Below are 10811 nucleotides of genomic sequence, written 5' to 3' on the forward strand. Positions count from 1 at the left end.
TCCCAGAAAATTTACGAAGCTAATAAAACCAGTATTTGCCACCCTACGATAGCTTGGTCAAATGTCTTCAGGTTATATAGATGACTCTTGGTTAATGGGGCCAATCTGGGATGATTGTGCAAACAACGTTGTTGACACAGTCAAACTATTGGATACTTTGGGTTTTGTAGCACACCCTGAAAGTCGGTGTTCATCCCAACTCAAAAGCTGGTATTTTTGGGATTCATTCTAGACCTGAGAAGGCTCTTAAGCTAAAACAGGCAGCTACTGACCTGTTTAACTGCAAAAATCCTACTATTAGGGATGTCGCCAAGGTCCTGGGTCTATAGTGTCAAGTTTCCCTGGCGTTGCCTATGGACACCTCCAATACCGCTATTTAGAACGAGACAAAACCACAGCTCTTAAAAATAGCAAATGGAACTTTGATGCCAAAATGTGTCTACCCAGCCAAGCAAGGGAAGAGCTTAAGTGGTGGATTGACTCAATCGAGTCTGCATCCAACCCGATAACTCGAGGAGACGTAAATATTACCATTACTTATGATGCCTCAAAACAGGGTGGGGGTGAAGCAACCAGTGATTCTTCAACTGGAGGACTCTGGACGGCTGAGGAGGCTAAAGAGCACATGAATTTTCTTGAAATGTTGACTGTGTTGTTTGCCTTAAAATCATTCCGTACCTTGACTCATGGCAAGAGAAAATGAGGGGACAGAGAGGGACATTGAGGGCGTTGGCTGGGATATGTCGATTCCACTAAAGTTATTTTTAGTTTTAGACGGAAACGGAAGTCTATTTCCCCAGACGTCCGCATGATACCTTTCACCCGTCGATCAGGGAATTTTTAAAGCGCGGTCTGCGTGGAAATACGTTTTGTCAGTAGAAGCGCGTAAAGAACCACAACCTATTTGGAATAAAAACGCTGGGTGAAAGAAATGTCAAAGTTTTTCCCCTGAAAATTTCAGTCAAAGAAATCAGCGATGACAACAAGAAAGAATTTATTTGCTTTCATTTATATCACAACATGCAGAGAGGTATCGTATTGTTCGATATTGAAAACATATATAACACGGAATACTGTTTCAAGCTGTCGCGATCCCGATACCTCTAAACGCATCGACGAAAGAAATCTTAGCCCACCGAAGAAAACTATTTTGGTTCCCACGGCAAAACTATTTTTGAACCCAGCGGCAAAATTACCCTCAACCCAGCGACAGGAGAATATAATTCTGGCCGAGCTGCAAAACAGTTCAGAGGGTAGCTAAAATATTCTGAATCTAGGAACCAAAACAACTCGAAGCCTAGCGATTAGCGACAGAAACCAACTTGAATACTATATCACAACAAAGCAATTCCCAACCATACGACAGAAGTCTATTTGAACCTCCACAGCGCGGATAAAACAACTCGGAGTGTAGCCAGGAGTGCTCAACGGGAAAAATTTTAAAATTGACTTGTTGTTGCTCGAAAGTATTAATTGACATCCAATAAGAGATAAATAGTTAATAATTGACAACCGTGGGAAAATAATATCCGCTCCGCACCGCCAGCTAGTAGAAGATAGCTAAATGAAGTTGCCAGCCAGGAACCGTTTGGGGGATGCTTTTTCCCAGCCAGCACAACTTAAGAAACGCTGGTTTTCCCAGCAATTTTTACATTACTTTTTGCGCCAGCCAGGAAGAGTATAAATAACTTTTTAAATTCAATTTTAATTTAATTAATTGAGTTAATTAAATTAAAATTCCGTTGAATCTAATTAATTAATCAATTAATTAATTTGACTCAGTTATAATTAATCAATTAATTAATTATAATTAATTAATCAATTATGACTAAATTAACTAGTGAACATGAAAAAACAAAAATTTTACTTACCTCAAAAAGGAAACACTACAATTATCATTGAATGGCAGTAAGATTAGGACAGTTCTCCAGCCATGCAATAATTCATCTAGCGGTAATTTATAGCCCTCCGCAAAACAATTGTCGTTGAATGTATCATAATTGAACAGTGTCCAAGGCCACTAAGACTACAAGAACTCATTGGTCCATTCAGCTGTTAATGAAAAATGCAAAGTAGATTGCATTTTTTCTTCCAAATGTATACAGGCTTCAATGGAGATGTAGCTTGCATAAAAAAAAGTAAAATCCAATAGAATTAGATGTTTGTTGTAAAAAAATCTATAGAAACCATTTATTTTGCCATAAAATGAGCAATACTAGAAAATGAAAACTTACGATAAATTAATTGCTTAACTGCCACTGCTGTTTACGGTTGTCAGCGTTTTTAGGAAACCAATACCGCAACGGACCCAGGTTCAGACTGCCTTAGTTACGTTTTGAAACTGGTAGATAATTTCAAATGTACTATAGTGGATTTTATGCTCGGATCTGTTCAATACTTAGAGTTAGCTCTACTAATTTACAAATTGTAATTGAATTTTTCCTCTCAGTCCATAATGGGAGGAACAAGGGCTGGAAATGAACCTCGAGCTCACACATTCCAGTTTTTAAACTGCTCTGGTGTACCTGCCCCCTTCAAACTTAACGACATAACTTTTTGACAGCCCCGAGTATATCTTTAAGTATTGGTGGCACTTATGAGAAATCGTACCTGTTCCTCAGAATCTATAATCCAGACTGTATTAATAACCCCTTGCTAGCTACAAATAGAAAAACTCAACATTGAGAAAAACCAGCAGACATTTTGAACTAGTTTTCATTCTCGGGCCAGAGCAATATTAATAGTTCATTCGTTTGCAAATTTTGAAAGAATTGTGAGAAAACAAAACTGCTCTGGTGCACCTGCCCCTTCAACCATAGTCCCAACTACAAGTGAATATATGAAAGACCATATATCTTCTTATAATCCCAACTGCAGCTCCGAGTCAAGTGTTGGCGGCACTTGTGAGAAATCGTACCCAGAATCTATAATCCAAAACATCCTAATCCTCGTTAGCAGATGCACTAAAGAAAGTGCATTCGTGCCCAAACAGCGTCCCTCTAGGCCGGCTACAACGTCATCTAACGATCTATTTTTCTAACTGACCATATGCAAAAATGGCTACCAATGCCTTCTGTTGTCTGGTCACGTTTCTTATACCGTGATCACACTAAAAAAGCAAATGGAACAAAATACTAAAAACGCTTTGGCGTTTTTTGGTTTAAAGGTTACAAAGTAGAGACTTATTTAACGGATTATAAGGGAATAAAACGACTGTGGCCTACATAGCCTCGTTTTCACTTTTTTGATAACGTATATGTAATTGTGATCTCCAATTAGAGAAGAAGATAGCCTTAAAACTCGACACAGTGATTTATTTTGTCCTAATCTTCAAGGTAAATAGTTTTAATTCCTTTAGGGAAGTGTTTCTTCTGGGCGACATACATTTAGGCTGCTATTTTTGCATTGGATCTTTTCTACTGGAAGCTTTCGAGTTTCTGACAGAAAACTGAATCTTGCTACTGATTAATTATATCTGATTTAAACGCTACTAATTATTTAATATGCTTTACTAAACAAAACGTTTGCCAGGAAGGCACTATCTTGACCTCGAAGCCTGTAAACTGCATAATTCCAGTTTCCATTTGCATAACACTTCTTCTAACTGCTTATGTCAGATGCTCAACAACCATCACCACGTCCGACGCTAGCATTTCTACCAGAAATTAGTAATATGCAGCTGACCATATGTCTACTTATTTTCGTGAAACTGAGCTGTTAGAAAGAGCTTTCCTTAGAATCTTTTTGCAGTCCTTAACGTTATTATATGAGGTGAATTACCTACCTGAATTACAGTGTTGACGCAAAATGGTCTCACAGTCAACTCTCTCTTTCAACCTGTGTAAAAAGGAAAGAAACAACATTTAGCATGCGCGCGTTGATCTTTATCTTGAAAAATGATATTGACTTTTTTTGACCTTCAAAAGGAAAAATTGACAGTTTTGTACCTTTATCTTTGAAATTGCCTAATAAAACTAAAAAAAACCACTCTTTCCTTCATAAAAAAACTCGTGTCTAACTGTTAAAAAAACACCTCTATACGGACGCGAGTCCCTTTTTTTCCCTTTTCAAATTGCAGGAAAGCCTATATCATACCTGAAATGCAATTTGTTCAGCAAAACACCAACAAAGTACTCCACGTTCCACTCTAGAACCTGCGGAGAAACTTACATCATGTGAACACAATAAAATACAATCGCGAAGAACAGTCGTAAATAATAACACCTCACGTAAATGGGTATAATTGTTTAAAATAACCTATATGTAACTGCACTTCTTCTAAGTAAAATCTTTGTAAACCCTTCAATGATTAGGAAACTTTCATAAATTAAAAAACACTCATACAGTTGAATAACAAACTACGATGTTCAAGGAACCTTCAGGAGAACCAAAGAGAGTTTTGAAGTATTTCTCTTAGTATAGGTAGTGAATTTTTTTTTTTTTCTGCAGTTTTCCAAAACCTTGTTACAGCATTCATCTAGTTAAATAAACTGTAGGAGTTTTGGGATCCCTTGCGAGATCACAAACGCTTCTCTAAAATAAGTTAAGATGTTCAGAAGAAGATTAGGAATCCCTTGCGAGATCACAAACACTTCTCTAATATAAGTTAAGATGTTCAAAAGAAGTTTTGGAATCCCTTGCGAGATCACAAACACTTTTCTAAAGTAAGTTAAGATGTTACGAAGTTTTGGAATCCCTTGCGAGATCAAAAACACTTCTCTAAAATAAGTTAAGATGTTCAGAAGAAGATTAGGAATCCCTTGCGAGATCACAAACACTTTTCTAAAGTAAGTTAAGATGTTACGAAGTTTTGCAATCCCTTGCGAGATCACAAACACTTCTCTAAAATAAGTTAAAATGTTTAGAAGAAGTTTTGGAATCCCTTGCGAGATCACAAACACTTTTCTAAAGTAAGTTAAGATGTTACGAAGTTTTGAAATCCCTTGCGAGATCACAAACACTTCTCTAAAATAAGTTAAGATGTTCAAAAGAAGTTTTGGAATCCCTTGCGAGATCACAAACACTTTTCTAAAGTAAGTTAAGATGTTACGAAGTTTTGGAATCCCTTGCGAGATCACAAACACTTCTCTAAAATAAGTTAAGATGTTTAGAAAAAGTTTTGGAATCCCTTGCGAGATCACAAACACTTTTCTAAAGTAAGTAAAGATGTTACGAAGTTTTGGAATCCCTTACGAGATCACAAACACTTCTCTAAAATAAGTTAAGATGTTTAGAAGAAGTTTTGGAATCCCTTGCGAGATCACAAACACTTTTCTAAAGTAAGTAAAGATGTTACGAAGTTTTGGAATCCCTTGCGAGATCACAAACACTTCTCTAAAATAAGTTAAAATGTTTAGAAGAAGTTTTGGAATCCCTTGCGAGATCACAAACACTTTTCTAAAATAAGTTAAGATGTTACGAAGTTTTGGAATCCCTTGCGAGATCACAAACACTTCTCTAAAATAAGTTAAGATGTTTAGAAGAAGTTTTGGAATCCCTTGCGAGATCACAAACACTTCTCTAAAATAAGTTAAAATGTTTAGAAGAAGTTTTGGAATCCCTTGCGAGATCACAAACACTTTTCTAAAATAAGTTAAGATGTTACGAAGTTTTAGAATCCCTTGCGAGATCACAAACACTTCTCTAAAATAAGTTAAGATGTTTAGAAGAAGTTTTGGAATCCCTTGCGAGATCACAAACACTTTTCTAAAGTAAGTTAAGATGTTACCAAGTTTTGGAATCCCTTGCGAGATCACAAACACTTCTCTAAAATAAGTTAAGATGTTTAGAAGAAGTTTTGGAATCCCTTGCGAGATCACAAACACTTTTCTAAAGTAAGATAAGATGTTACCAAGTTTTGGAATCCCTTGCGAGATCACAAACACTTCTCTAAAATAAGTTAAGATGTTCAGAAGAAGTTTTGGAATCCCTTGCGAGATCACAAACACTTTTCTAAAGTAAGTTAAGATGTTACGAAGTTTTGGAATCCCTTGCGAGATCACAAACACTTCTCTAAAATAAGTTAAGATCTTTAGAAGAAGTTTTGGAATCCCTTACGAGATCACACACACTTTTCTAAAGTAAGTAAAGATGTTACGAAGTTTTGGAATCCCTTGCGAGATCACAAACACTTTTCTAAAATAAGTTAAGATGTTACGAAATTTTGGAATCCCTTGCGAGATCACAAACACTTCTCTAAAATAAGTTAAAATGTTTAGAAGAAGTTTTGGAATCCCTTGCGAGATCACAAACACTTCTCTAAAATAAGTTAAAATGTTTAGAAGAAGTTTTGGAATCCCTTGCGAGATCACAAACACTTCTCTAAAATAAGTTAAAATGTTTAGAAGAAGTTTTGGAATCCCTTACGAGATCACAAACACTTTTCTAAAGTAAGTAAAGATGTTACGAAGTTTTGGAATCCCTTACGAGATCACAAACACTTCTCTAAAATAAGTTAAGATGTTTAGAAGAAGTTTTGGAATCCCTTGCGAGATCACAAACACTTTTCTAAAGTAAGTTAAGATGTTACGAAGTTTTGGAATCCCTTGCGAGATCACAAACACTTCTCTAAAATAAGTTAAAATGTTTAGAAGAAGATTAGGAATCCCTTGCGAGATCACAAACACTTTTCTAAAGTAAGTTAAGATGTTACGAAGTTTTGGAATCCCTTGCGAGATCACAAACACTTCTCTAAAATAAGTTAAGATGTTTAGAAGAAGTTTTGGAATCCCTTGCGAGATCACAAACACTTCTCTAAGATAAGTTAAGATGTTTAGAAGAAGTTTTGGAATCCCTTGCGAGATCACAAACACTTCTCTAAAATAAGTTAAGATGTTCAGAAGAAGTTTTGGAATCCCTTGCGAGATCACAAACACTTTTCTAAGATAAGCTAAGATGTTTAGAAGAAGTTTTGGAATCCCTTGCGAGATCACAAACACTTTTCTAAAGTAAGTTAAGATGTTACGAAGTTTTGGAATCCCTTGCGAGATCACAAACACTTCTCTAAAATAAGTTAAGATGTTCAGAAGAAGTTTTGGAATCCCTTGCGAGATCACAAACACTTTTCTAAAGTAAGTTAAGATGTTACGAAGTTTTGCAATCCCTTGCGAGATCACGAACACTTCTCTAAAATAAGTTAAGATGTTTAAAAGAAGTTTTGGAATCCCTTGCGAGATCACAAACACTTTTCTAAAGTAAGTTAAGATGTTACGAAATTTTGGAATCCCTTGCGAGATCACAAACACTTCTCTAAAATAAGTTAAGATGTTCAGAAGAAGTTTTGGAATCCCTCGCGAGATCACAAACACTTCTCTAAGATAAGTTAAGATGTTTAGAAGAAGTTTTGGAATCCCTTGCGAGATCACGAACACTTCTCTAAAATAAGTTAAGATGTTCAGAAGAGGTTTTGGAATCCCTTGCGAGATCACAAACACTTCTCTAAGATAAGTTAAGATGTTTAGAAGAAGTTTTGGAATCCCTTGCGAGATCACAAACACTTTTCTAAAGTAAGTTAAGATGTTACGAAGTTTTGCAATCCCTTGCGAGATCACGAACACTTCTCTAAAATAAGTTAAGATGTTTAGAAGAAGTTTTGGAATCCCTTGCGAGATCACAAACACTTTTCTAAAGTAAGTTAAGATGTTACGAAATTTTGGAATCCCTTGTGAGATCACCATCACTTCTCTAAATTAAGCTAAGTTGTTCAGAAGAAGTTTGGACTCCCTTGCGAAATCGCAAACACTTCTCTAAATATTAAGTTAGGTTTACATGTTTCAAGCAAAATTTATCTCCATTAAGCTTACTTTATTGCATTTTGACAGACAACACTTTTCTCCTAATTAGCTGACGTGTTTTCGCCAGTTTAGGAAAGTCTTCTGAGATGAAACACTTGTTCATAACCGTGTTGGGACTAAGTGGAAATGCCTCCGAATTTCTCGAAAAGACATCAGGATTCTGGGATAATTTGGGAAAATTACCAGTAGTCGTCTACAAGTAAAATAATCTTTTGGTGTTTCCAAACCTCCCTTCAGAGATAACAAATACTTTCGCGGCACAACCTTCCATGTGTTGAAGCCTCCAACGAGATCACTTAAAATTAGCTTACGATGAGCCGTTAAAGAGGTAACTTCATTTTTGTTGGGAGGCTCTGTCACGGGACACTTTCGGTTAGTGAGAAAGCGGTTAACTCACTTCCTGTATACCATTCAGCATGTGGTCTTTAAGCATTAAACAACCACTAAATAGTTCACAAACGTTTTTTTCTCTAACGTTTCTTTCTCTATTAGTTAACAAAGATATGGTTAGAAGTAACTAGCTCATTAATTTTTGCAAACCCTTTTCCTCGTGCTGTGAACTGTGAGCTCGGTAGCCAATGGTGTGCCTCTCATGTTTCCTTCAACACCGCGATTGTTCGAGGCGGCATCATTTCATGATTCCCTACAGAAACAAAGAATGCTCCAAGGAGGCTAGTTCAAACGGAGTCGCAAAATATGGAAAGCTAGAGTCTCTTTTTCTGTAAAACCTTTTTTATAGAACATCACATTGAAATTACGTAAACGCATTGAGACTGATATTACGATCAAAACGTCTTTATTTTAAGGGCAATTAATAGCAAGTTTGATACTGATTGTACTGCCTAACAAGAACAAAATGCTCTGTTATGAGGAGGAATTTTAAGTAGAGTGGAGCCGTCTGACTGTGCTATAGGTATGGGTCGCACTTGGGAAATCTTTGCCAGAATTTGTTTACTTTGCGGTGGAAATCTGTCATCGCGGGCCTTTGCCTAGAGCGACCGCAGGTTTTTCGCTTTGGCAAAAACTTTGCGAATCGGCAAAACATCAAAGACGCCGTAGTGCTTGGATGGGGCAGGCAGATTTTCGAAAAGTCGAGCCAAACAATGGGAATCACAGCGGTAACTGTGAACGCTTGTCAGCGTAACATGAAAAACGAGGTTTTCAAGCTTTTTACGGCGACAGCATGGAATACCCGCAGTACGCTCTCGTCTACAATGATATGACTGGAAGGGGAACCCAACCGAGCACTTCACATGCGAGCATTGCGCAGGAAAGCGCTCTACCGACCAGGTCCATGCAAGCAAGCGCTTCACAAACGTCGTCATCTTCGTCTTCCCAATCGTCTCCTGATCCTGAACGCGTAGATACTGGAAAACGATCTTATGTAAGATGGTCAGATGACGAAGAGAAAATGCTATTCAACCTGTGAGCCGAGAATTTCGATCGCATCAACAGCAGTCAAGCCCGTAAAGCTTGGGATGACATTGCCAAGCAAATAATCTGACAATTATCTCCCACTAGTGCGACCCTCCGTTTCTGTCTAAAAGTTTTCCTTTCCCGTTGCGGTTTCAAATTTTTGTGGTTTTTTAGCCGGCAAAGATGAAAACTTTTCCCAAGTGGTCAAGGGCGTGGTTTCCGGACTTTCCGCTGTTATCTACGTGTCGCTTAGCAGAGTTCGACACCTCTATCATTTGCTAATAATTTCTTTAGGCTCACTTCGGTATTGCAAAATATGTTTTAAGATCTCTAAATATTGGCTCTGGAGGGACAAAATTTGAAATGTTCCGTGAACATGTTACTTACGCCGGGCCTGGCTGAATGATTAAGTCGATTAGATCTGTTTGCCAGTACAGAAAATGTAGCTTCTTGACAGGTCTAATTACCTCATTGATTGATTTGTTGCAGGCTTAACACAAACGGCGGATAGGCACATCAAAAATATAAGTCTACAGGCTACCCTGTCCCGCCCCGATCGCTTCACTCTCCGAATTATTCTGTTTCGCGCTCGCCAAATTTTTTTTCTGTCCTCGCCGGGAGCCTTTTCGAAGACTAAAAGTATTTTTTTTTTTCATCTTAACTTCATCTTCATCTCAAGTCGACCCATATGTTTCATAAACATTTGCAAGACCACAGCACCTACCCTAATTCAAAATTTGGGCATTTTTTAGCGCCCTTCGTTCGTACTAGTATGAAAGTTAACCCGGTATCATGTTAATCAAACATGCTTCAGTTATTTCGTATTTAGGAAGGAGTGGCCTGAGAGAGTGTTTTTTCGAGGCAAGGTCATCATATCTGGTCATCGGTGGGCAACCATATTTTCGCGCCAATGTTAAATAAATTAAATTTCAACTCGTGCGTGTTGGCGGAACGAGAAGACTTCTCGCAGTTGCACTTGTTCCGCTTCAAGAAAGAGTCGACTTATGGCAAGCCTAAAAAAATGAACTGTTATTCTAGCGTCACGCGCCGCTGAAGAAACTATGGCACACGCGATAAAATTTCGCCGCTTTGCATCGCGATACAGTTCTTTCGGGATTTGCGTCAAAATTGCACGAAAATACAAACGCCAAAAAATTGCATCGTTTGTAATCCTGGAAATCCAAGTTACCTGTTTCTTAAAACAAGCTTTGTGAATGTAGAAACAACGGAATGTTAAGCTACGTATAAAAGCTTGTTTGTCTCCTTGCTTGGGACGCGTTCAAGCCGAACTCATACAAATAAAATATACATACGTATATTCGCGCGCGCTATTAAACTAAGAATAACCTGATTGGAAATCATAGAAATTAAGCACAAAAGTCGCTCACAGAATTCCACCCTTGAGACTTCAAGACGTAAATTTCGTAGCAAAACATCAGGGACACCCAAGGGAACGGTGGAATATCTTTTCGGAAGAAGTGTAAAATCAACGGAAACAACAGCTCATAAGTTCAGATAAGATTTGGCTATCTTTAAAACGGGGAACGGGGAATCAGGGAATGGGAATGGGGAATGGGGAACGGGGAACGGGGAATCTTTAAA

General features: G+C 37.6%; 2 protein-coding genes and 1 long non-coding RNA gene across 8 annotated transcripts in view; 1 reads left to right on the plus strand and 2 right to left on the minus strand.

The window, feature by feature from the left end:
- Positions 1-10811, plus strand: part of LOC149097500 (uncharacterized) — a 100130-nt gene that overhangs the window by 12889 nt on the left and 76430 nt on the right. The gene's annotated exons all lie outside the window — the stretch shown is intronic.
- Positions 1-10811, minus strand: part of LOC110066908 (acyl-CoA dehydrogenase family member 11-like) — a 61718-nt gene that overhangs the window by 10515 nt on the left and 40392 nt on the right. The window lies entirely within an intron of this gene.
- Positions 537-10811, minus strand: part of LOC149097502 (uncharacterized) — a 13883-nt gene continuing 3608 nt past the window's right edge. The window contains exons 2-5 of one of the 3 annotated variants that reach the window (XR_016204277.1): positions 8334-8436; positions 4096-4154; positions 3785-3837; positions 537-2659 (exon numbers count right to left, since the gene is read on the minus strand). This is a non-coding gene — a long non-coding RNA (uncharacterized LOC149097502). Of the gene's footprint in view, positions 2660-3233; positions 3838-4095; positions 4155-8333; positions 10270-10811 lie in introns of those variants that run through there. The other 2 variants (XR_016204276.1, XR_016204278.1) reach the window with 2 other exon arrangements.

The sequence above is a fragment of the Orbicella faveolata genome, unplaced genomic scaffold (assembly GCF_042242905.1).
Source record: "Orbicella faveolata isolate gen_17 unplaced genomic scaffold, um_ofav_v1 contig_47, whole genome shotgun sequence".
Classification (NCBI taxonomy): domain Eukaryota; kingdom Metazoa; phylum Cnidaria; class Anthozoa; order Scleractinia; family Merulinidae; genus Orbicella; species Orbicella faveolata.